Source organism: Macaca thibetana, chromosome 14 (genome assembly GCF_024542745.1).
Source record: "Macaca thibetana thibetana isolate TM-01 chromosome 14, ASM2454274v1, whole genome shotgun sequence".
Taxonomy (NCBI): domain Eukaryota; kingdom Metazoa; phylum Chordata; class Mammalia; order Primates; family Cercopithecidae; genus Macaca; species Macaca thibetana.
Window position 1 is genome coordinate 122976227 of NC_065591.1, and position 27211 is coordinate 123003437.

Here is a 27211-nt window from a genome sequence, read left to right on the forward strand (position 1 = left end):
CATCACCCTTCCATCCATGACCTTCTCAGCTTTATTTATTTACTGACTTGATGAAGTGAAGAGGCCAGAGAACTAAGGAATTCATGAGCATTGCAGCTTCCAGGGGCCCCTGGTAACAAATTCCGTCCCTCCCTTTTCCTGCCTGGGGCCCAGACTGGACTGGGGTTTGAGGGAGGAGAGAACACAGGTGTCCTGACCATGTGCTGATGAGGCCCTGGACAGTCTTCTAAGAGCACAGCCTGGGCACTCCTGAGTTGTCTCCATGCGGGTTTCAGCGGGGTCCGGTGGCTGGACGGCCTGTCCATCACAGGGATGGGTGGCTCAGCCCTCTGGCTCTGGGCAGTGCCCAGGTCTGGCCCAGCACCGACCACTTGGCTTTCTGCTCTCTGGCATTTCTGCTCCATTCCACACAGAAGCCAAGAGAGCAGCTGAGGCTCCAAGGGCAAGGTCTTCTGAGCCCTGCTTGATCATGGCGGAGAAAGAGAAAGCATTTGAAACAGATGCCCTTTCTCTCGTAGTCCCCCTCCCGGCCTGGAGTCATGAGACACAGGAAAGGCCTGACTACTGGGGCTGGGAGTTTTAGACATTCTTACCCAATGCCACTACATGTCACAGTTCCTCAAAGGCATTGCTCTTTTCTTCCTTCTCTCTTTCTCACTTCCTCTCCTCCCATCTCTTTCTTTGGCAAGAGCCCTTGGAGCTCCTGTTTCTTTTCCACCCTGGGGAAGAGTTTGTCACTGTATCTGTCCACCTTCTATGACTGACCCTCTGTGTCTGGACTTCTGACCCTCCATGTGAAACAGAGTCATGGCCAGAAGTGAGGATAGACCAAGGCTGTCGGGGGTGGGCCCCGCACATTGGTGCATGGAAAGAGAGCAGTTCACAAGCCCTGCAAGCAGCTACCTTCAACTAACACGTCCGTCTTCTCGCACGCAGCTTCCTCTGACCTCATTTTATCATCGTTATTGCAGCTATCATGTTACACAATTTCTTTTAAGATAAAAAATATCTCATTTCTGGAGAAAGTGCTCATGGAGAGCAGCTGCTGTCCCTGTCCACTCTCTTCTCTGTTTGTGCTCCGTGCCCACTCAGGGCTGGAATCCCCTCCAGGCCACCATCGTTTGCTCCATGATCTGCTCACAAATGGAAGTCAGCCCCCTTGACATTTGGGAATCTGCTGCCTCCCTCATCAGAACCTGCTCCCTGCAGGTCTTCACCCGTCTCCTCCCCTGTGCTTGGGTCCAGGTGGCCCCCATGTGCAAAGACAGAGGAGGACGTTCCGTGCGTGAAGAGAACAAAGTGCAATGGAAAGAAGTAGGGAGGCGGAGCCTGTGGAGTCAAGTCCAAACTCTGGGTGAAATAGAGGAAAGGGTGGTCACCGTGCCTGCCAATCCCAATCATTTTTGGTGCTTTAGGAGGTACTGGGTTGAGAAGGATTCCAAAATTGAGTCCGGGCTCCACGAGATAGGCAGCCGTGATTGATTGCTAATGCCTGCGTGGGCGCGGACACAGAATTGCATGCTGCCTGCCCAGCTTTCAGCGGTGCCTCTCCCAGGAGCTCATCGCTGTGCTTCTGACCATGCTTCTCCCTCTGCATTTGTGTCCAGTTTGTCCCATTTCCCTCTGATGGTTTCTAGACCAACTAGTGCCCCCTAGTAAGGTAGTAAGAAATATTGTAAAAGTGTTACAGCATCTGTATCACTTGAAACTTCTTTGAAACGCAAAATCTTGGGTCTCACCACAAATAATACTGACTTGGAAACTCTGGGGTGAGCTCCAGAGAGCTGGGTTCTGACAGCCCTCCCAGTCATCCTGATGCAGGCCGACGTTTGAGAACCACTGTGTTAGGAGAATTGCGAGGCATGGGCTTTGCGATGGAGAAGGCTAGTGCTGGTGTTGGACTAACTCCTTTTTTGTTTTTGACAAAGTCATGCAAAGGTAAATCTACTAGTTTAGGATTCTCTGGGTGAAGCGCCCTGAGAAAGAACTATATTTTATAGCAATATTTGGCGGCAGATTTTTATCGAGCTTCAGTAAATCCCTCCTGGACAGGGGGAGATGAGGCTCTCTGGGTGACTGCATGACGTGACCCCAGACAAAGACAGTCCAGGAGCCCTGACCCCCCGTCCTTCTCTGGTATTTACGTCTCTGTGTCGGCCATCACAGCACCTTGTCCTCCCTCACCAAGGGTTGGCCTGCTCATGAAATTGACATTTTGGATTTTACTGAAATGAATTAGAAAAGATACCAGATATGGGCTGTTAGAGAAAAACAGGAATACCTAATAACATGAACTTTTCTGTGGATTTGAGCACGTCTGTGTGTGTGTCTATGTACTTGTCTGTGTGTGTGTGTTTCTGTCTGTGTGTGCCTGTGTGTGTGTGCGTCTGTGTGTGTGTCTATGTACCTGTCTGTGTGTGTGTGTTTCTGTGTCTGTGTGTGCCTGTGTGTGTGTGCGTCTGTGTGTGTGTCTATGTACTTGTCTCTGTGTGTGTCTGTGTCTGTGAGTGCCTGTGTGTGAGCATGCGTGTCTCTGTGTGTTTGTGTCTGTGTCTGTGAGTGCCTGTGTGTGTGTGTGTGTGAGCATGCATGAAGCTGTCTGTGTGTGTGTCTCCTTGTGTGTGTGTGTTTCTGTGTCGCTCTGTATGTGTGCATCTGTGTGTGCCTGTGTGTGTGAACATGTGTGCATCTGTGTGTCTTGTATGTGTGAGCATGTGTGTGACTGTGTATCTGTCTCCATGTGTATGTATTTCTGTGTCTCTGTGTGCCTGTGTCTGTGTGTGTGTGTGTCTGTGTGTGTGTGTGTCTGTGTGTGTGTGTGTGTGTCTGCATGCGTGTGAGCATGTGTGTGTCTCTGTGTGTGTCTCCTCGTGTGTATGTGTCTATGTTTGGGTGTATGTCTCCTTGTGTGTGTGTATGAGCATGTGTGCATCTGTGTGTGTGAGTGCTTGTGTGTGTGGTGGGAGCATGTATGCGTCTGTGTCTATGTGTATGTCTCCTTGTGTGTGTGTTGTGAGAGCATGTGTGCGTCTGCGTCTGTGTGTGTGTCTCCCTGTGTGTGTGAGCGTGCGTGTTTCTGTGTCTGCGTGTATGTATCCCTGTGTGTGTGAGCGTGTGTGCGTCTGTGTCTGTGTGTGTCTCCTTGCATGTGTCTGTGTGTGTGGCTGTGTGTGTCTGTATGTGTCTGTGTGTGTGTGTGTATGTTCTCACCCTCACCCTGTGGCTAGAGAATCCGGCTAAGTGAAAAGCAATTTTTAGGCTGAGCTGACCAGTCCTTTCAATCTCAAGTGCTGTCTCTGGAAAAAGCACATCCAGGACGCAGCCCCCAGGGCTGCAGGCAGAACCGATGCACCCACTGACACCTTTCAGCCGCCCTCCATGGGCAGTGGCTGGGTCATCGCTGGGTCCTCTCCCCGGCACGAGCGACGCCTGGGCTGTCTCCTGCAGTGTCTCACCCGTTCCTGATCTGAACGCCTTCCTCTGTCAGCTGCTGATCGAGGCAGCACTGTTGGCATGCTGTAGAGCGGAGGAGCCTCTGTGTTCCTTCCTGGAAAATGGGGCAATACCTGTCTGGAAGGTTGTTGTGGGGACTAGTCTGAGAATCTCTGCACAAAAACAGCAACTGTGGTTGCAGTCCACGGCGGGCGTTCTGCAAGGACCCCGAAGGACCAATTCAGAAGAGCCTCTGCGTGCTCCTGCTGTCCTAACCCCATCAGTTGCGGGGAGTCGCGGGAGGCTGAGCGCCCGCCCTCCTTGTAGCATGGGTGCAGCTGCAGAGCTGGAGAGCGGTGCCCTCTCCCCGGCCAGCCTGCTCGGGACTGTGCCCCTGGGTGGGGACCAAGGAGCCTGCCGGCCTTAAACACTGCAAAGCAGAGGAGCCCAGCATGAGCCCGATTCTCACTTCCCCTGGAGGCCACTGACACCGAGATCGAGTCCTTCGTTGTTACTCCACTCTGAGTGCGTCTCTGCTGCAATTTGCTCTCAGCGTCTGCACTGAAAGTTGCCCGCATCCATTCAGTTCTGACAGCCATATCGAAATCAGCTCCCTCTCGGTGCTGGATCCCCTCTGGTTCCTGGGGCACCAAGAGAGGGGCCGACCCAGTACCTACTGGATCATGGTGGCAGCCGCTGTTTCCTGGGAAGCATGTTGTGCCTACACTGGCTCTGCCCATTTTACCCAGCAGCCAGGACTGAGGAGTGAAGTGAGATGAGCTGGGAAAGGCAGGTAGATGCCGTACACACCCCAACACCAGCTCCCCACCATTCTCCCTATCACACAAGCACAAGCAAGGATGCAGGTCTGTACCGCTTTCTAGGAATTCTGTGGCGAAAATAACAACCCACACTCATCTGCACAGCAATTATTCTTCATTATAACTGAACTTTCCCTCTAAAAGCAAAGCTTCCCTTTCTTACTGCAAAACCCAACCAGAAGGTCTGCATGCTTTATTCCTAATGGAAAGAAGGATGCTAACAGCTCCCTGGCAGAGCATCGCTCTCTGCGCTTCAGCAGCCCCCGCCTTTGTTTCTCTGCTTTTTGCTCCTCTGAAGTGAGGCGAGAAAGGGACTGGGGATGCGTACATCACAGGAGCCCCACTGGCAGGGCTGTCTGCAGCAGGCCACTGTGCAGGGTGCACGAGAGGAGGGAAACATCCCCTGCCCTCCGGCTCTGGTACCTAAGTCTCCTCTTGGGGAATGAAGGGATAATGCAACAGGCTCCAGAAGGAGTCTGACCAGGTTGGTGCTTTAGGAGCCGAGAGTGGAGGTGAAGGGGAGGAGGCACATCAAGGGGGCCGATGGACCCTAATTTTGCATGATAGCGTGGGTTTGTAGTTGCAGAAATAGACCCCAGATGTGTCCAAGGTTCACTCTGTCAATGTGTTCACACTAAACCTGCCCTGCAGAGGACCAGAACATGAATAAAAAACCCTGTCATGATTGCTGTGGAGGGGTCTGGCATGAGTGAGGCGACCTGATCCCCATGCCAGCATTCATGCTCGTATCTGGGGGGCTGCAGGGCAATGCCAAAGAGCAGGTGGCTGCTTTAGAGGAAGGTCCCCTGAGGTGCCTCTGGGTTGTCCTTTGTCATCGGAGCTGATGGCCTCCCAGGCTGACTTCTCCCCAGGGTCTTCCCAGCCCTGGTGTGTGTTGCTTTGTGAGGAGCTGATCCACTGGAGGGTGGGATGTGCTTGCACTTAGAAAGGGCGTTCTGAAGGGCAGGCAGTGGCAAAAGGTTATTGGGACTGAATCAACCCCCACTTGCTTTGGAGTTCAGCAGAGTTGGGTTCTAATTCTAACTCTACTACTTACTGGCTGGCCGTGTATGGAGAATTTGAGATCACTTAACCTCACCTAACTTCATTGCTTCATTCTGTCTGTGGAATTGGAAGAATCCCCTCTGAATTTTGCTGTGGGAGTGAAATGAGCTCCTGTGTGTGTGAAATGAGCTCCTGTGTGTGGTGCACTGAGAGCACAGGGCCCACGGAGGACAATGCGTGGCGGGCTTCACGTCCTGACAACAGCAACTTTCTCTGGCTCTGCCAACCTGTCCAGAGTGATCCAGGGAGGATCCTCCTGGCTGGGTGGCAATTGACGTCTCTGAGATTATAAAGCTATAGTCACACACCCCCACCCAACCTGGAAACTATAGAAAGGCAGTTCCCCTGCACTCCCCAGTGGGTAGCCTGCTTCACTCTGCCTGGACACCTTTTCTCAATAGCCTCTGAGCTGCTGGCAGCATCCCCTGGTACCCTCCCCAACCTGCAGCTTCCAGGGAGCTGGGAGGAGCATGCGCTCGGGCTGTCTCTGTCCTCTGGCTGACACAGCGGCTTCCTTTATGCAGGACCCTGGCCTCTCATTTGCTCAGCTTTGGGACCTGCCAGTGGACACTTGGCCCAGTCCCAGACTGGAGGCCCTGTGGCTTTCCCAGGCCTGCTCAGAATACCACCCCCCTGCCTCCATGTGAGAAGCCTCCTTTCCCCACATTCCCGCATTCCTAGAGAGCAGGGGGCCTCTGGAGGCTGCAGTGCATATCCTGGCCCTGGCGATGACCTGTGTGAGATACAGGCTGGGCCAGCTCTCTGGGACTCCATGTCCCCAGCTGTGTAGGACAATGACACTTCCCATCGTGGTGAAGAGCCTGAGTTGGAGGTGGACGAGGAGACCAGGGGCGTGCGGGAGCCTCGGGGGTGAGCGAGCCCCCACTAGGGTGAACGTGAAAGCCGTCTTCTGTGGAGGCCGGCCCAGAGTCCGGAGAGAAGACCCACTCTGGGCTGCTCAGGGCAGGGAGAGGACCCATCTAGGTGGAAGTCTCAACCCAAGACTGAGCTTTCTAGAAATTCTAAGTTGGAGTGAGTTTTTTTAAAAACAGCTTACATAGGTGCCATGCGTAATTGTTACAAAGCCCCTGTGAAGAGGGATTAATGATGGCCCTTTGAGATCCCCGCAGAAGCCCAGCAGTTGGGCCGTTGACAAGCTCAATCAGCGTGGGGGGCAGCTACCACTGCCCAGCCCCCGTCAGTCCTCCCTGATGCACTGTTCAAACCGGACGAGGCTCCCCAGCCAGCATCCATGGGAAGCAGCCGGGTACTCGTGGAGAGTCGGGCAGGCAGGCCGACAGCACTCAGACTTCCCCAGAGCCAAACGGCAATGTGGGGTCGTGGCAGTTTGTCTCTGATCTCGTCCGTCTCTGACCTTCTATTTACTCTGCTCCAAACATGTTGGTCTCCATCTCCCGCTGGTCCCCTGTACACCAAACGCATTCCTGCCTCAAGGCCAAGGCCCCACAATTGCCCTATTTCAGTAGAAGCAGAGCCACAGCACCCTCTCCTTACCTTTTTTTTAAAAAAAAATCATTTTGCTTAGGCATTTCAATGTAACATAGTAGCATTCACTTGTTTATTTGTTTAGTGTCAATCTACCTCCACTAAAATAGAAGTTCCACACGAGCAGGGACATTGTTTTGTTCACTTTTTCACCCATAATGTCTAGGATATTGGCATAAAGAAGACACTCAATACATAAGTTTTTAGAATCTAGTCATGGTAACTAGAGGGTATTTCCAGCTCTGACATCCTACAATCTTATCCTACATAAGAAGTGCTGTCCTTGGCTCAGGATGCTTACAAAGAAGTCTGGAGTTGGCCCTGCCTCCCAGGATCTTCCCATCTCAAAGGAGTGGGAGGAGGAATGCATAAGGGGCTAAACAGCCAGGGACTGATGAGGGTCCCCTCCGCAGTCCCCACCAGGAGAGCTACAGGCCACAGGCCACAGACCACGGTCTCCCCGGTGGCCTCTGTCAGAGTAGGCTGGGCCTGGGAACTTGCTCACCGTCCTGTCAGGAACTACAGTTGACCCTCAAATAATGCAGTGGTTGGGGGTACCGACCCCTTGGTTAGTTGAAAATTCATGTGTAACTTTTGAGTCCTCAAAAATTTAACTCCTAGGCCGGGCGCGGTGGCTCAAGCCTGTAATCCCAGCACTTTGGGAGGCCGAGGCGGGCGGATCACAAGGTCAGGAGATCGAGACCACAGTGAAACCCCGTCTCTACTAAAAATACAAAAAATTAGCCGGGCGCGGTGGCGGGCGCCTGTAGTCCTAGCTACTCAGGAGGCTGAGGCAGGAGAATGGCGTGAACCCAGGAGGCGGAGCTTGCAGTGAGCCGAGATCGCGCCACTGCACTCCAGCCTGGGCAACAGCGTGAGACTCCGTCTCAAAAAAAAAAAAAATTAACTCCTAATAACCTACTGTTGACTAGAAGCCTTGCTGAGAACATGAACTGTCAATTAACATGGATTTTGCATGTTATATGATGTAATCTCACAATAAAGTAAGCTAAAGGAAAGAAAACGGTATTAAGAAAATCATAAGGAAGAGAAAATATATTTACTATTAATTAAATGGAAGTGGATCGTCATAAAGGTCTTCATCCTCACCATGTTCACCAGGAGTAGGCTGAGGAGGAAGAGGAATCAATCCTGCTGTCTCAAGGGTGGCAGAGGCGAAAGAGGTAGAGGAGGCCGAAGGGGAGGAGGCAGGAAGGGCAGGACTCTGGGTGTAACTTTGACTTTAAGCAGATTCGTGTATAAGCGGATCCGTGCAGTTCAGATCATGTGATTCAAGGGCCAACTGCATCTGGTTCAGAGACTCCTCTCTCAGCCCTCATGGCTCAGCCCCACCCGAACACCGCCACAGCGAGGCTGGCCGAGAGGCACAGATAAGAATGGGGCCATTTCCTTTGATTTCCTTTGATGTTTTCCAAGGTATAAAATAATTTCTGGCCTTTTCTAAGAAGCACTTAGCTGTGGGCTGGAGGTTGGAGAATGTTCCATCTGCTGGAAATGCTAATTAGAAGCAATCATAACCCAGACTTGACCTGCCAGGGCTCACTGGAGTGAAGTGGGCCCTGGTTGGAGGGTGTGGGGGCAGCGGAGCCCGGGCTGCAGGGCCACGTTCTGCCCCAGTTCGGGACAACCTGAACTGCTGGACTCAGAGACGGCAGGGACTGAGCTGGGAAGCACTCACCCCACTTGCAGGTCAGGACCTGGGGCAGGTCAGGGCTCAATCCCAGGGCCCCGCCACCTCATGCAATGCTTCCACTGTGTTAGAAAGTAGCAAATGATTTCAATTACCCATGTTCCAGGGGAGAAGGAAAATTGCACCTGCATGAAATGTGACAACAGCGTCACGTGTGGGGTCAGCTGGTTGACAGCCATGAACCGCGGTCTGCACCTGCACTGTCCCAGCGCCCCTCCCACCCCAGTTGCTTGAAGGTGATCTCACTGCCCAGAGGGATTCCTGCCCCTTCCAACCTGGGCTTCGGGCAGGGATACAGGACATCAGTGCACTCGGTGACTCTGAGGGCTACAAGGAGGACAAGGTTTGAGACCCGCTGTGGCCTGGGCCTTCCACGGTTCCGGCAGAGCCCTCTGCTCCCCAGACCTTCACCAGCCTGGTCAGAGGCTAGGGGCCTTCGTGGGCGTCAGCCTGGGGTCGGCGTCCCGCCTTGCTGTCTTCCCTGTCCACCTCACCTTCGGCCCCGGGGTGTGGCTGCAGAGTGGGGCAGTCACAAGTCACTTGAATTAGTGCTGCCCAAGTGCCTGGGGTGGGAGTGGGGGATGCTGCAAGAGATGCACGGAAATATGAATGTCCAAGGCTCGTGCTCCTCCAAGAACAAAACCACTCCACAGGATGCCACTGGGAGAGGACACAGGCCCCTGGGTCTGGTGGCGGAAGGGCTGTGAAGTCCCGCTGCTCCTCCCCGGCCTTTGCTGAAGATCTTGGGATGGTTTCCACCCCACTCCCACCCCACGTATCCTCCAGCCCCGCACTCACATCCCCTTGGTGCCGAATGTGTCCTAGCAAAACAATCAGTGAACGTATTTTTAAAAGAAAACTCATTTACCACGCAGGCCTCTGGAGTCGTTGACGGAATAGCCCTCCTCTGAATGGAAATAGTGGTGTAATAGCCTCCCCGGGGCTATTATTGCGCTGACATTACAGCAGGCTAATAAACCCCGGAGGGGTGCGACGCGCGCAGCCGGGCAGTTCCCACATCCGGATGAGCAGCCGCAGGTGCCGCGGGGGCGCGCCTGCAGCTCCCCAGGACGGCCACTGGAGGGCACCCGCGCTCCCCGAGCCGCGAGGCTGCCTCCGCCGAGCCAGAGAACAGGCTCCCAGGGCAGGGGAGGGTCGTCTCAGCCGACTCCAGACAGCGGGGAGAGCAGCCTCCCCGTCCTCCTTCGGTGCCCCTCCTGCGTTTCTGAAAGCGGGTGTCAAAGCAGGGTTGGAAGGAGGTTGGGTAGCACACGCCACTGGCTCAGAAAAACCGTGTTAATGGTTACTTTGAAGGTCCATGAAAAATGCCTTCCAAATGCATCAGAATGGGATGGCACGTGTCATTTCTCTTTTGGAGAAGTCAGTGAGTTGAGCTTCAAAATCCCAAAGGCGTTAAGAGTCGCGGCTCCTCCCTCCGCCTGCTCCTCCCAGACACACGTTGGGCAGGCTCTTCTCTGGCGGCTGCCTCCTCTGTGCCCCGGGTTGCTCTGGCCCCGCAGCAGCACCTGGCCTGTCGGCTTCACATCCCCAGTGACTGACCAGCATCTGCCAGGCAGCAGGGCCCAGGTCATGCTGTGAGTTGAGCTTGATGCTGCTTCTTCGGTTGTGGAGGGGTGGGGAGGGTGATGCGTGTGTGGAAGACACCAGCTGCTCCCAGAGATCTGACACCCAAACCGTCAGTCCTGCTGTCTGGACACCATTTTGAAGCAGAAAATAGGACCCTCAGAAAATATGACCATCTTGCAGAACAATGGGCAGGTGTCCCATCCCCGTCTGAGCTGATGTCATCCCTGCGAAGCCCCACACATTGTAGAGGTGTTTCCTTAGGTTGTCAGAGCCCTTGTGCGTTCTGCGAGACACACTCTTAGTTAGCTAGTTGGTTTTTAAAAATGCATTTAGTTGGTTTTAATTTTACATGTGCATACCCTTCAGTGAAAACGAGAGCTACCAATAAATTGGATGTTTGTTAAGGAAAATCCCCGCAGCCCCCGAGGAAGGAAGGAACACTCTCCAGGGATGTCTCTATATCCGGAGCTCTGCTTTTTACTTGCGAGGACTGAGCCCCTTCTCCTGAGAGCCAGTGCACTGCCTGTGGCTCAGCATGAGGCCGTGGGGAGGGCCCAGGACCAGAGCCAGGCAGGAACACAGGTGGCCTGGCAGGGAAGGCTGTTCTGGCCCTGACTTGCCTCCCCACCCAGTATTGCCTGGCCCCTCAGAAACTAGCCATGGTTAAAAGGCTTGACTCAGGAGGGGCTGGAAGGACAGAGAAAGGAGAGGGGTCAGAGCCAGGGCAGAGTGAATCTGTGTCTCTTCTGATCCCAGCCCAGGACAAAAGCTATTTAGAAAAACAACTTTCAGGGGCTTAATTCAAGACTCTCTCAGTCCCTAGGCCAGACTTATGAGATTCATCCCCTGGAATTCAATTTCCCCACAAATGTTGCTTTTGGCCCGATTGCCCTGGAAGCACTCATTCCTTCACAGGTGTTCTGAGAACAGGTGGAGGTGAAGTCCTTTAGGAGGGGCTGGCCGGACCTGAGCAGCCGTCTGGGAGGGCTGGGGTTGGGCCAGGCCTCATGCAGGGGGATGGAGCCCCATCCCAAGGGAGGCCTCAGCTCCTCATCCTCCCTGCTGTTCCTCCAGGCCCCAGGCTGCCCCAGGCTCATGGGCTTGCAGTCTGAGGAGCCCCATTCTGAAAAGATCTCATGCCAAGTTCCCCTTCCAGGACACCTGCCAATAATTGCATTGCGTAGACATCTGCCCTCCTCCGTCTCCCTGCCTGCTCTGAAAACGAGAACAAGAAAGAGACAAGTGGGAATAATAGAGAAATTATCAGCATCACCAGCACCTTATATTGTGGGTTTCCCTCAAATCACAAAATACAATGCTACTATTAAAAATAGTACTATTTAGTAGTAATATTAAACAAATTAAACATAATAGTAATATTAAATAATATTAAATATTAATATATTTATATTAACAATAAATATATAATATATAAAATACTAGCTATAAAAATTATTAATATTTTAACAATAATATTAAATAATCATACTATTTAATAGTACTATTAAATACATTAAAAATAGTACTACTATAAAAATAGCTACTGGGTGTTGAGTTTTGGCTCTGTGTGGGTCATGTGCTAAGAGATTCGTGTTCATCTTTTCATTTCTTCTCACAATTCCTAAGAGGTAGATGCCATTATTACCCCCATTTTGCAGATGAGGACACTAAGGTGCAGAGAAGTTTCATGTTGTCTCTGGTCAGCCATCAAGTGTGACATCCGGTCCACTGTGCTGGGATGTCGAATAGGCAGAGACCACCAGAATTTCCCCTTGAGGACTGGCAGGCCGGAAGGACATGTCCCAATGCCTGGAGAGATGAAGGAAACCACTCTGTTGCTTCTCAGTGTTCCAGCAATGAAATGTACATCAAACAGAGATGTAGATCCACCCAGGATGGAAAACGGAAGGCCAGCAAGGGTGCCATGAATCCTGGGTCCTCTCTACCCCATCTCCCCTCCCACAACGCAGGCTGGGACTGCACTCCTCAGAAGGTGGGTTCAAGGCTGTTCTCACCCGTCCTGCCGGCAGCTGGCACCCCGGGCCAGCCCCTCCCACTCTCGTCACCTGCCAGCCTTCCAGAGAGACTCAGCAATACGAATGATTATTGGTCGTATACCTATTCCCTGGGCAGAGGGATTCTCATTTACATGGTTGGCTCCCTAGTCCACACATGATGAAATTCTGTGGGATAACCCTGTGCTGTTGTGTTGGCAATGACAGCAGAGAGGACATGAAGCTGGTGGTCTTGCAGGCGGGGATCCATGTTGCTGAATTCATGATGAGATCAGCACGTCTGTCCCCTCACACATCTGTCCCTGAGCTCATCTATTTGTGCAACTGGGTAGAAGAGCACACCAAGCTGGCAGAGAAAAGGCCAGGAATGCAGATGAGAGGAGAGAAAAGTATGACACGCAGTGAGGCTTCCCTGAACGCCTTGGTACAGCTCACACGTTCACAGATATTTCATTAGGAATATGAACAAAACTGCCCGAATGCCGGAAATCGAGGGGCAGGCATTCTCCCAGGGGGATGCGTGTAGCAGGTAGAGATGTGAACCCCAGTATCGGAAAAGGTGGGCATGACACACAAACACCCAGAGATCAGATGGACAGAAACCAGGCCTGAGCCAGCCCAGAGCACCTATTCAGTCCCCACGGGCTGTGGAGATGCTGCACCGGCTCAGCACCCACCGACCCAGCAGAACCGAAGCACCCAGGGGACTCCACGCTTCCCCAGAAGGGAGAGCTTTCTCTGCCCTCAGAAACATCACCGTGGACGCTGCCTTGTACCGAAATACAGAACAAACTTCCCATCTGCAAGATGTCAGAGTGCAGAGTGGGGGGCCTGAGTGTGGGAGAACGGCTGGAAGCAGTGAGCAGCAGTCTGGGGTCCGAGGAAGGCCGGACGTGGCTGCTAAGAGCAGGCCGTGGCCCACATCCTTGGGGAACAAAATGGGAGGATTGCTACTTATAGTTTGGGATTCTGGAGCAGAGCCAGCCTGAGGCACAGGACGGGTGAAGACGGGGCTCAGAAGGAAGCTCTTTGTCCCGTCCACCCTGTCACTTCTCCATCAGCGCGGAGAGAAATGTCAAGGGGCGCGGGGGAAGTGGAAGCTGCCTTGGGTCAAACCCACGCAGGAGAAGAAGAAATCCTCAGCGAGGGCCCTTGGAGCCGGTGGGGAGGAAGGGGCTTGGATCACTCAGCGGGGCCTTGCTCTTTCTGGAAGGATGTGCGGTCTGGGTGGACGAGTCTCAGACGGCAGAGGATCAGGCACCTGCCCGACCCTGGCGCCAGGGAGCCCTGGGCTGTCCTCTGAGCAAAGCCTGCAGGCCTCGGAGGGCGCACCAGGGGCCCAGGCCACCCCTGGCCCTGCACCCACAGCCTACGGCCCCTCCTCCCGCAGGGCCAGGGCGGTTCCTTCCGTCCTTAACCTTCGCGGAACGTAGTTCAGATCCTCAGGCCCAGCAAGCGCCCCAATGTCGTGGCCGGGGCCGTGGTGAGTTCGCCCCTGTGGGCCTGGGCCCGAGGCGCTGCCCGGGTGATAAGACAGCTTCTTTGGCGACTGCTCCTCTTCCGCCGCGTGCACCCAGGGAGTCCACGTGACGAGGAGCTCCGGGCCCAGGGTGGCCGAGCCGAGACCCGCGGGGCGTGGGCAGGCGTGGACCCCACCCCACCGCGCTCCCTCCAGGTCCCCTTCCACGGCGGTGTCCTCGCCTGGACTCCATCCCCTCGTCTTCCCTGAAAGCCCCTTCCGACTTCTCTTCCATCTCCTTCACTGTTTTCTCTCCTCCTCTTCCATGTTGTCTTCTCCTGAAAAGGGGTAAAGATCTCGCAACCCCAGGGCGCAGCCCCCACGTGGCCCAGCGCCCGCCACCTCGCGCTCCCGCTCGGCCCCGCCAGGTGGCGCTGGCGCGTTCTTTCCGCGGCGCGGGGCGGAGCGGAGTGGGGCGGGGCGGGGCGGAGCGGGGCTGGGCGGGGCGGAGCGGGGCTGGGCGGGGCTGAGCGGGGCTGGGCGGGGCTGAGCGGGGCTGAGCGGGGCGGGGCGGAGCGGAGCGGAGCGGGGCGGGACTGAGCGGTCCCGGGGCTAGGAGGGAGGCGGTACAGCCAGAGCTCCGCCAGGCGCCAGGCGTCTTTCATGTGTCATGTTACTCATTAGTCATAACACAAACAAAACAAGACTGCTGGGCGAGGTAAATATCGTTAGCTTCTCTAAATGAAGAAGTTGAACATTATGGCATCTGATCAAGAAAAAACCGGGAGCTGGACCCCCTCCTGGACGGGATGGTGGGCGGGCGTGGGAACTGTCATCAAGGCATCCCACACGGTCCTTAGGTGAGCACCAGTGAAAAGTCTCAAAGGGAAGGGAGGAAAAACAGAGGAAATGGGCAGGGGGTCACAGGCTGACACTTCGCCGTTCTTTACAACCTTAGTCTTTCTCTTGTCCTTCCACTCTGGGGATTAAGACCTTCCCTCCAAGATTGCCTCTGATGCCCCTAAAGCCCGCCTTCAAGAGGTGCCGCCTCCCATACAGACCTCTGAGAGGTGCTGCACAGGGCTTAGCCCATCTCCCGTGCAGACCTCTGGGTGATGCTGGCACAGGGCTAGCCCATCTTCCATGCAGACCTCTGGGTGATGCTGGCACAGGGCTAGCCCATCTCCCACGCGGACCTCTGGGTGATGCTGGTACAAGTCTAGCCCCTCTCCCACGCAGATCTCTGAATAATGCTAGGTCCGTTTTGAAGAAACTGAGAGACAAAGAGAGGGGACAGAGATAAAACAGAATGAGAGTAGACAGAGGAAAGAGAGAGCGTTTCCATTTTGGCATCTGGGCCAAGAAATGCGGCCATATAAAACTCTTCTTACCTGAGCTTTGATGTGGCATCAGGGATGAAAGGGCCTTCCCTAGCTTCATAAAGGGTGTCACATAAATGCGGAGAGTCGGGCAAGAACCTAAGAAACCAAATCACCCAAACCTCTGTGTGACTCCTTCAGGATTATAGACCCTGAAAGTCAGAGGCAAAAAAGGGGTTAAAAAGGAGACTCGATTGACTAGTGATTCCAGGAAGGAATCAAAGGGATGAATGTCACTGAGCATTCAGGGTTAGTTTCAGATGCTTCAGCCAAGAAATCACATGGCAGGTCATTAAATGAATTTAGCTGGGATTCTGGGTTTTACACGGTGGTTAATTAATCTATGTAAGTATTTATAATGGTAATGGCCGAGCAGCGACCATCAGCCAAGACAAATCATTAGAAGGCAAAGTTGGGCAGGCCTGCAGATGGGTTGGGGAGGGGTGGGGCTGGGAGTTTGGCCTTGCATGAAATCACTGTGTTCTGGGCGTGGGGGTCAGGGCAGAGGTGGGCTGGGGGAGCTCACAAACAATCCCAGAGCTCAGGAGTCAACACCCTGGGCAGGCTGACTGCGAGTGGGGCAGAGGCTGATTCAGGGGATTGCTTTCCTCTTTCTTAGTTGTTCTGTCTCTGTGAGGGATGGGGAAAAAATCTCCAGCTGAAAAATGTCACCTTCAGCCTGACACTGGAGCCAGAGCATTTACAAATCTGCCTGTCACGGTGACAGCCTGACAGATAGCAACCTTAGCCGAGACGGAGTTAAATCGCCATGATAAGTCTTGCAAAAAGTTTTGGTTCTTAAGATTTTTATCATCAAGACAGGTTAAGGAATGGGGGCCATGGCTTCCAAACAGGAAGGAGATTCAGGCCCGGTGCCTGCCTTCCCAGGAAATCCAGTAGCTGCAGGATTATCTATTACCTGAGGGGAGGTGACAGGAGAAGATTACCTAGCACCAGCCCCATCTGTTGCTGAGCACCGTTTACTTCGCCTTCACTTAATTCACTTGGTTTGTCATTTTTCCTTTGTCTCAGTGTCATCCACCCAAACCCTACATATAAATGCCCTGGTGTTCCCAGCTGGGCATTGTGGCTGCAGAGACAAAGCCTCGGGTATCTTTTCAATGAGCTGCAGTCACTATGGAGTGTCTCTCACCTCCCCTCTCCACTGTCATTTCCTCCATAATTGATTAGAAACTGGAAGCGAGAGAGGAGAAGCTATGATTGCTTTTACAGCCTGGGTCTGCAGGTGGAAGCACATTCCTGTTTAACTTCGTCTCTGGAGACCTGTCTCTGTCAGGAAAAGGTGGCAGAGTATTCATGAGGTATAGCAGACTTGTGTCACTAGGAGAGAGATTGCAGAATCTGGCCTCTCACACTATTCTTGGATGCTTGGTCACCCACCTCTCCCCAACTTTCCTTTTCTCCTCTGTCACATGGATCTAACACTTGTTCTCCTCCCTGCCAAGGTTGTTGTGAAGACTAAATGAGATGGTATTTGCAGATGCTCACTACATCATGTAGAGGCCTATTCAATGAGAACATGCATTTAAAGCACTTAATGGTGCCTTACATATGAGAACTGCTCAATAAGGACCATTATTATTAGTGAGAATGTAAGTAATTGTGATGACTTGTTACCCTCGCAGCATCTACTCTTCCTCTAGTTCCCAAGCTGCATATGGTTTTCCTTCAACATTTATTGAGTCTCCATGGGCAGCACTGTATTCTATCTTAGGGCTATGGTGATTTTTACAAATGCGAACAAAATGCCATTGCTGGGTCTAGAAGCTGAGTCTGGTGGGAAAGGACTGTGACAGAGTGGGAAGCAGGACTTAGGTCTGCGTCCAACTCGGAGTAGGGGGAGGGAGTTGCCGGAGAAGGCCCGATGGATGGAGAAAGTGACATCCCTCTGGGTTCTGAAGAGCTTAGCCCCTTGCTTGGTGGCGGGAAAGGGCGTGCAAGGCTGAAGCGGGAAATGCAAGGAACGACCTCAGGCAGGACAGGGAGCTGGGCCTGGGAACCGCGGGCTGGCACCTCCGGAGGACGGGTCCAGAGCCGAGACTGGACGTGTGGACAGAGGAGCTCTCACCGAAGGAGCAGATTTGGTTTTATGCCAAGACCCTGAGCTTTTCTGAAGGGCATAAAGGCTTTTAAACAGGATCAGGTGAGCCTGATGATCACTCAGGACTGAGTAGCGGGTGAATGCAGAGGAAAGATCAGCTGACCGTGTAGGAATCTGGAACTCGCAGGGAAACTGCCTGCCCTCGGACCCGCTCAGCGCCCTGGCAATCTGAACGCGGCCTGGGAAGGGAGGAGCCAGCAGAGGGGCCGTCGGCGAGCCATGAAATTGCGAGCTGCTGCCACCAGAGGGCAGTGTTGGATGGGCTGCGAGGCGCGCCGCCGCCGGGAGGTTGCAGGGGGGAGCTGTCTGCCAGAGGAAATACACGGTGCGTTGTGCAGGACATTCTCACCTTAAAATGTTCTGGGTCACGGACAGGCTGAGGATTTTAGGACCCACCCCCCACGCCCTGGAAAGAAAAATCTCTGTGACGAGATATGCACTGGGTTTGTATGAGAATTCAGAGCATGGCCTTAGTGTCTTGGCCGGGCACCCAGATGCCACCTGCACACCTCAGGCTTGGTATTGGTTTTATTGTGCTTGTCCTAAACCTAGCAGCTCCCCCTGAGATGATGTCAAGGACTGGATTGGGGTAGCTCAGAAAGGTTTCCTGAACGAATGACTTTACACAAACCTTCATGCCGGCACATGTTTTCATACACATTGTCTCACTGAATTTTTAGAGTGATCCTAGGAGGCACATATTCAGGTTTTCTAAATGCAATTCAGAGAAGTTACATGATTTTCCAGGAAATGAGGTAGTCGGGTTTTGGTCCAAGAGCTCAGACTCTTTCCCACCAAAGATTTGGTGTACCCACCAAATCTTCTCAATCTCCTTTGTCCTTTGAAGTGGGGTGTTTTTCTCTTCCACAAGTGTCCAATCTGTGAATAGAGCGTGTTTAGGAGCAACTTCACCTACATGCCCACCTTGAGAACTAGGGGATGGAGCAGCGGGTCGGATGGAGAACCAGAAAGTCTGAGCATTTGTCGTAACAGAGGTCTTACATGGACGTTTCCCACGTAATCCTTAAGGCAACCTCCTGGGTAGGATTATCATCCCAATATTCCATTGAGGAGAGAGGCTCGGAGAGGTAAACTTTCCCAAGGAAACACAGCTAGTATCTATCAGAGGTCTATGTCCCTTCACACCTGTGCTCTGGACTCTGCTCCTGCCCGGAGAGTGACAGCAGCTGCAGTGTGTGTGCCGCTCGAAGGACAGGGCTGGAGTGCATGAGAAAAACTGGACGTGTGGTGCAGAAAGGTGCATGTCTACTTATCATTGCAATAAACTAGCTTCTCAACAGAAAGTGGTGTTGATGTGATAGACTTGAAAGAACCCACAGCCAAAGGGAGCCGGCCCCTAGGGGAAGGATGGCTAATTGTACTTGGGACAAAAAGAGCTATTAGCCTCAGAGAGAAGAAATTTCCTTGGCAGTATGGGTTGTGGGGTGACGTTGGGTGTTCATTGTCGTGTGATGACTGGAGAAGGATGACACAGCACAAGACGCACCCGGGGAGGCCAGCAGGAAGGAGAGTTGAATGCAAGCCCAGGAAAACAGGGCTTGATGATACGGTTTTGTATGGGAGTCTCAAGTTGCTTGAGTTAAGGTTGTCTGGGAGATAGAAGTTACACCAGCACCCAGCACCATTACTTACTAGGCTCCAAAGAGGAAGACATAGGAAGTTTTAGGGACCTTCCCTTCTGCCCACAAGCCTGGATCAGACCACACAAGATTGAGTTTCCATTTTCCATACGGATTCTGGACTCTTTCCAGAGAGCCATTCTTTCTCTATTAGTCCTTTTCTTTCATATGCCCCGTAGCTAAGTGACCCTCCACTCTACCTAACCTCTCTGAGCCTGATTCTCATGTGATAAATGTGCATGATACTACTCTCCTAATCTCACTGCTATGGGAAGGGAAAGAATTGGCATAAATAATAGCAATTAGCTCAGGCAGTGGACCATGTTAAAGCCAAATAAATATTGGTTTTATCTCTTGTTTCACCTTTGTGTCTCAAACAGGCACACTCATACACACACACACACACACACACACACACACACAAGGCAAACCACAACCCTTGCCAATAAATCTATGCTAAGTCAGAGTTAACTTAGAAAATCAACATGGTGCAGAGGCTTTTAAAGGACTGACATTCCTCGGGTTATGGAAAACAATAATAATAAATCTTAAGGAATGTCACCTTGCCCCTGGCACTGAAGACAAGAACCCGTTTCGTTAGTGGAATAGCCCTGAGTATATGGAGAAAAGCGACAGAGATGATCTGTTCACAGCAAGGAGAGAGTGGCAGTTTTTAGACGAAGCCGGCTGGGGCACAGTGGACTTACCATGTAATTGTCAGGCTCTTTGCTTATTAATTTCTCAGATTTCCTTTCAAGATAAGGACACAAGGTAAGATGGATGTGAATATAATAAGCACAGAGATTACAGTCATTAAAATTTTAGAATGAACTGGAAAATGTGGACACATCAGTCTGCAGTCAGTCAGATGGGCTTCTCAGAGCCTCTTGGAGACCACTGAGGGCTGCTGCCTGTGCCACCAGTGTGGGGCAATTTTGAAAACCTTACTTGATCTACTGCTGCAGCTTCATCCAGAATACTGTCTGATTGTTTTACATATTGGCTGATTATTTTCCATGCCCAGGACCTTTAGTAACCTTGGAAAATTGTTGGCCCTCCATTATCTCAAGTATCATTTGTCAGCCCTCTTTCTGGAGCTCCTGTTAGGCATGTGTTGGGTCTTCTCACTCTTAACTGCTCTTCCATAGTCCCCATTTCTGTATTTCTGGGTGACTTTCCAGGATTTATCTTCCAATTCAGTAATTTTATCTTTTCTGACAATGTTTAACCATTCCTTGAGATTTTTAAATTTTCCTGACTTGATTTTTTATTTTCAAAACTCTGTATACTAGGAATGTACTTTTTAATGTCCTTTAATTTATGTATTTGACTCTTACGTATTTCCACATGAATTCTTGCATAGTCCCTGTTGCGTTATTTGATTACTTGCCATTCACAGGAGCCTAAGAAGTTGTGGTTTGTGATTCTTGCTCATGCTCAGTTGTTTTCTCCTGAGCTTGGTAATTCAGATTTTGAGAACAACTTCAGGAGGAAAACATGAGAACTAGAACTCCTGTGTTGCCTGGGAAAGAGCCAGAGGTTTAATTGATTCACGGTTCAGCAGGGCTGGGGAAGCCTCAGGAAACTTACAATCCTCCCAAAATAGTTCTATGTTTGCCTCTGTCAGGGGCCCCAGGAGTGAATCCACATAGGAAGTATATATCTGAATCCCAAATTCACCTGCAGCACAGACCTGCAATTACACATTCCCTGGAGAGACACAGCTGCTTCATCCAGAGCTCAGGTCAAGACAGACACATTTCTTATTGCCCCCATGTTAATATTGGAATCTTTTTTCTAATTCAACTTTTAGACATTGTCTAAGGTTCCAACTTTAGGGAATGTTCCACAGCCTTGCAGAGTGAAAGTGTCATTCAGTTCCTTGCCTCAGGTTCCTGGTACACCCTGGCCACCTGGGGCACAGGAACAGAAGGTGTACACCCCACCCAAGCCCAGTGCTCACACACTCACCACTCTGTTTCATGACTCCTTTGTGTCCTGGGTCTTTGGATAATTCCCTTGTTCTCTTACAATCATAATCATCACTAGTGACATCATCATCATGGCTAACATTGATTGAGACTTTGTGTTACATGCATGCTCTGCTCTAACCACTTTCCATGAATGCCTCATTTAACCCGCATAACAACACAATGAGGCAGATGCTGTAATTATTCCCATTTTACAGATGAGGGAATTGTGATTTCCTTTAAAAACTAGACATTTCACATTGGAAAGAAAAGTCCTAAAGATTTAGCTAATAATTTTATAAGAGGAAGAGGAGAAAGCCAAGGAGGAGAAGGATAAGAAGTTCACAAAGGAAAAGGATTTTCCAAGGTTTACATGGTGAGTTCACATCAAAGTCAGAACCAGCGCCCTCTGTCCTTGCTCTCAGCCCAGTGCCAGGCTTCCCTGTTTGGTGTATTCTTTTTGTGAAGTTCTACTGATTTCTTACATTGTAGCCCAGATATAATTTGCTGAGGGATATCTGAGAGAAAGTCTATGGTGTCCTTTCCATAAAGCGTACCTTGACTGCTTTTTTCAAATCTCTCTCTTGCTACTAATCTTTCTAACTTACCTTGATATTGGGAAGTGTGGTCTTTGGAGCCATGGATGGAGAATTAACTAGGGAAACATAAGGGGTGATGGAATTAATTCATTGTATCTCGATTATGGTGGCAACTATACAGGAATATATGATTGTCAAAATTCATTGACTTGTTCACTTAATGTATGTTCATCTTAATGCTTGTAAATTATACCTTAACAATGTTAACTTAAAAAGTAATTAAACTCCCACATTGAACAAGGAGGGATCTAGAGCATTGAATCCGCACAGATTCTCTGAGCTCAGTCTAGGAAGAGAAGTGAGGCTGAACTATACAGAAGGTGTTGAAATTAGAAATGTACTTTCCAGGAATAAGTTAAAAATTGAGTTTTTGTCCACCTACAATAATCAGGCACTGTGCCAGATCCTAGGACTATAAGGAAAACTATCTCAGATATAAGCTTATAATCTAACAGAGAAGACAAAAAGTAGAAAGATTAAATTCAGTGAGTAAGTGCTATGTTAGAGGCAGGAGTGGGTTGCAAAGGAGAAACATCAAATACAGATGAATGGCACAAAAGGCTTTCTGCAGGACATTCATATAGAGCCCGAGAAATCAGGAGAACTCCTCCAGGATCACTAGCTGTATTGGTTCATTCTCATGCTGCTAATAAAGACAAACCTGAGACTGGGTAACTTATAAAGGAAAGAGGTCTAATTGACTCACAGTTCAGCAGGGCTGGGGAAGCCTCAGGAAACTTACAATCATGGAGGAAGGGGAAGCAAACACACCCTTATTCACATGATGGCACGAAAGAGAAGTGCCAAGCAAAAGGGGGAAAAGTCCCTTATAAAACCATCAGATCTCATGAGAACAGCATGAGGGTAACCGCCCTCATGATTAAATTACCTCCCACCAGGTCCCTCCCACTACACGTGGAGATTATGGGAACTACAATTCAAGATGAGATTTGGGTGGGGACATAGACAAACCATATCACTAGCCAAAGCAGCAGGGGTGTGTGAGTGGGTGTGTGGGTGTGTGTGTATTCAATATCTTGAACTAGATCACTGCTCTTCAAGACCAGATCTCTTGACCATGTAGAAGCCAGGATAGCACATTTAGCTGGAAGCTAATTGTGAAGCTGGGGAATTATCCATGTATAGTGATGTTGGGCACAAACTCATGTTCATGTTCAGGTAATAAGCAGAGCATTTTGGGCCCCTTTCTTTAGGAGTTGTCTAATTTTACTTCATTTGCTATTTCTGCTTATATTGGTTACCAAAGAATTGTCTTTCTTGGCCAGAGACTCAATGCCTTATTCTAAATGTAAGGAAAATCCTTCCTTTTGTTGAAACTTCAGAAACTTTCTAATTACCTGCCTTTATTCAATACCTTGAAAGCAATTGTATGCCTGTCATAATGTTTGCATCCTAACACTCTTTTCTCTTCATCCCACACTTTCTCTTTAAGAGATCCCCCCCTTCTCCTATAGTTTTAGTTACCTATAAGTTCACAACTGTTTATTCTATATCTCTCGCCAAAATCTGTCTTCTTAGCTCCACTTGACCCAGTTGCTTACTGGGTCATTATGATCTTCTAGCTTCTTGATGACCTAGTTGTTTATTGGGTTACAATAATGGCAAAGAATTACACTGTGCTTACTGTGTGCCAGGCACGGGTCTCTGCACTTCACATATATTAATTCATTTAATCCTTACAGCAACACTTTCAGTAACGTGCTAGTATTGTATAGCATCCTGTTGGATCCCTTCCAGGCACCTCATACTCAGTGTGTGCAGAGCTGATGTAACCCTCATTCCCCTGAAACCTGCAACTCAACCTTCTGTACTTCACGTTTTATTGATGCCATCTTGTAACCAGGTGCTCAAACATGAAACCTAGAAATTGTTCTTGACCTTTTCCATACGCAACCAATAATTTACCACCAAAACTTTTCCCTTCAACTTTTCTTAGGAGAAGTAGCATCATATAGTGGCTGCAGGTTTTGTCTCTGGAGTCAGACGGCTTAGATATGAATCCTATTCTGCCATTAAATAGCTGTGAGTCCTTACAGCAGTTTCTTAAAGTTTCTGAACCCTAGTTTTCTTGTGAAAATTTTTATTTATTTATTTTTATTTTTTAAAACCAGAACATTTATTGCATGACTAATCGTTGACATTCTTAAGATGAACTAGATGCTGCAACAGCTGCCCTCTTGGGTTTAGGTGTTGTTCCTTCACAGAATCCATGCCTGAATCTGTGGTATACAATTTTTAGGTATACCTAAATTTGACCAGTTCCAGTGGTATTTCGTCTTTTAGCCTTGGCACTCCAGTTATACTTTCTCTTGCGCTTGGCAGGGTAGCCACATTTGCCACAGGTCGACTTCTGAAGGTGGTAGGCCTTAGAGCCACAGCGGCGGCACAATGTGTGCATCTTATTGCGACGCTTTCCAAACGATGACATTCCCTTCGTCATCTCGCTTCTGCAGCCAAGACCAGAGAGCTCTTGCGATAATTAAACGAGTTAAAACATGTAATATGTTTAGGACAGTGCTTGGGACAAAGTAATAAAATATTTCTTTGTCTTTCTCAGTTTCCAGTTGGTGGACAGTATAATATACTAAAAGAACAAAAAGCAACAAGTGTTTTGCTAAAGAACAAAGCAATTGGTGACATACAGACCTGGGATTATGTCAACTTTTTACCACCTACTATATGCATGACTTGGGCAAGTTGGTGAATCCACTGAGCCTGGTTTCTTTATCTGTAAAATAAAGATAATACCACCTACCACAGGGCCATTGCCAGGAATAAATGAAAACTGTATGTAAATTGCTTAGAACCATGCCAGGCATATGAGAACAGTATATGTTATTCCTTTAACTGCTCTTGAATTCCCTCATCTACTACTAAGAAGGAAATAATTAGCTGCCCTAGAAGCAACTGGGCATGGTGGATGGGACAAAGGAAAGGAGCCACTCAATGCATTTGTCAGTTTTGCTGGGAACTACAGGATCCAGAGGCACGGGCAGGGATTCTGCCTCTGCCATGCCTAGCTCTCTAGCTTTATAAATCATGGCCTATGTGTTTATTCTTCACCAATGTCCAATACTCATATTTCTAGAAAAGTATATTCCTCAACCTTACCATCCTCATTATAGCAAGTAGTGGGCTCCTCAATGCTGCGGGCCTTGTTATTTCTTCATTTAATGGTGTGTCCATGGGGCCTTAGGGCGTGAGGTCCTAGACAAATGCAAGGCTGTCTCTACTCCATCAGATGGAAGGCCAGAAAAGCCAAGGGAGGGGTGGAAATAGGGGGTGGAGGGGTAGATGCATCATGGATGGACCCCAGTGCAAAATGAAAATACAGGACCCTGGTTTTAAAAGTATCGAGTATTTCATGATGGCAATTGCAGAGCGTTAAACCAAATGTGGGGCCCTTCTGAGCTTGAGGCCCTGTGCAACTGTGTGTGTCATACAACCATGGCACCTGTCCTTGGTGGGAAAGACGTGGCTCCCTTTCCCACAGTGTCCTGCTGCCTTCTCTCAGATGCTCACGAAGAGCCCAAACCACCCTCAGACATGGCTTTGTCTTCTTTCCTCTCTACTCAACTTGGAGATTACCTTACAAAGCAGAGTTCCTGACACCACGTCTTCCATCCCACCTTCACCAGGGATCAGCCCATACTTGGAACTCCTGATCTATCAGGGTCTGCTTTTCCAATGAGCTTTACTCCTTCTCTTTAAAAAGAAAAATATATGGTAGTGATGAAGTGTCGATTCTTAAAAGTCAACATATAATGAGTGCTACTTTAATTCCACATAAATTGCTTTTAGCATAAATTCCCGTTTCATCTTTAAAATGATCTCATCATCACAATAGTAGCTACTGTAATAACTCCATCTTACAGATAACATACAGATTTGGAGAGATCCAGCATCTTGTCCAAGGTCACACAACGAGCAGGTGGTGGCACTGGGTTTAGAACTCACTCTCCACTCTCAACTTCTGAGTGAGGGAAGAGTGCCCAGAGCGTGGAGAGGTGCATCATGGGACAAAACAGAGAGCAGCAGCAACAGACAAATAGGAGGAAGAAATAAACCATCTCTCTAATAGAAATATTAAACACTATCAAGATACCATTTTTTCCCAAGTGACTATTGTTTTAAGGCAATTCCTAACAAAATACCAATAATTTTGTTTGGTTTTGTTGGAATGGCTTTCTGGGAGAATAATGCTGATTTTTAGCTACAGACAAGAAAACTGTAAAATAGAAAAATTATACAGGATAGGAGGAATAGCCCCGGCTATTTTGAAACATTCCACAAACCGGCAATAATATAAATGGTGAGTTTTAGGCGTAAGAGTTGATAGATTGATGTGTATAACAAAATAGATTGCCCTGAAACACTCTTATACAATATAGGAATTTTGTGTATGAATATGACAATTTGGGAAATCAGTTAGGGAAGAAGGGGATAGTCAAAATTGTTGTAGGAATCACTGATTAACTATTAGCGAAAAATCTATATAGATCCCAACTCTTGGATTATAGAGAAGAAAGTAAAAAAGCAAAGTCATTAACATTAGAAGTATTGAGTTAGATAGGAGGAATAAGTTCTGGTGTTCTATTTCACAACAAAGCTGAGTATACTTCATAATAATGTGTTGTACATTTCAAAATAGCCAAAGAGAGTATGTAAAATACTCTCTTCACAAAGAGATGACAAACATTTTAGGTGATTGGTATGTTAATTACTTTGATTTGATCATTCCCGAATGTATACATGTATCATAATACCACTTTGCATCCCATAAATATATACAATGATTGTTTTTCAATTAAATGTTTTTAAAAATGTAGAAGTAAATACAAATAAATATACATCAGGATTTTGGAAGGAGAAAGTCTGTGTATGCCCAAAGCAATGACATAAATAATGGATGAAAGACTGATGAATTTGGCTGCATTAAGATCAAATCTCTCTGAATGTCAAACATCATAAAATTTAAAAACAGTATGTCAGCCAGATGGCAGAACAGGAGATCCCAGCTCTTGTCTCCTCACAGAAACACTGCTTGGAATAATGCACACACAAAAATACTTTCACAGGAGTCAAAGAATCCAGATGAGAGGCCACAGCACCTTGGTGGAGCAGGGAAATAAGAAAGCTGCATTGAAGAGAGTAAGAAGGAGTTTCACATTACTCATGACACCACCCCCCAAAGGCCACTCAGCCTAGTGTGGAGAAAGATAGCCTTGCATGAGGGGAAGAGAGCAAAGTGAGTAGCCTACTTTGCTGCAGACCCAACAACAGAGAGATCAGCTCCAGTGAACCCCAATTCCAGGCCAGGCCTATAGCCCCAGTCTCCAGGCCTGCCTCAGTGGCCCCGGACTCCAGACCCACTTCCATACCAAGCCAGCCCCCACAACTCCAGCCTCTAGGGTTGCATCCACAGAACTGGGCTTTAGACCCACTTCAGCACCCAACCAGCTCTAGTGACTCCAGACTCCAGGTTGGCTCATGTGGTTCCAGGCTCTAGGCCAGCCCTTACAATCTCTGGTTCCAAGCTGGTCTATATTGACTTAGGACCCCTGAGGACTCAAAGCCTAAGATACTCAAGCACCGGGCTGGTTCCCACAGAACCTGCTTTAGGTTCATCTCCATAGACCCAGTCTCCAGGCCCATACCAGGGGACCCCAGTGCCAGGTCAGCTCTTGTGGATTCAGAATGGAGTGGACCCAAGCCCCAGGCTCATCCATGGGGACTAAGGCTCTAGTCTTGCCCTCACAGACCCAGGCACTGGACTGACTCCTGTGGACCCAAGTTCTAGGCTCATTCATCCACTGACCTAGACACAGGCCCCTCCAGCATGAGGACTTCAATAGCAAGCCTCACTATGGACCTCATTAGATGG

General features: G+C 49.6%; 1 protein-coding gene and 1 pseudogene across 4 annotated transcripts in view; one reads left to right on the forward strand and one right to left on the reverse strand.

Annotated features, from left to right (window-relative positions):
* The window catches only part of NTM (neurotrimin), a 1177876-nt gene that overhangs the window by 520102 nt on the left and 630563 nt on the right, over positions 1 to 27211 (forward strand). The gene's annotated exons all lie outside the window — the stretch shown is intronic.
* LOC126934984 (60S ribosomal protein L37-like) overlaps positions 23425 to 27211 on the reverse strand; it is an 843215-nt pseudogene continuing 839428 nt past the window's right edge.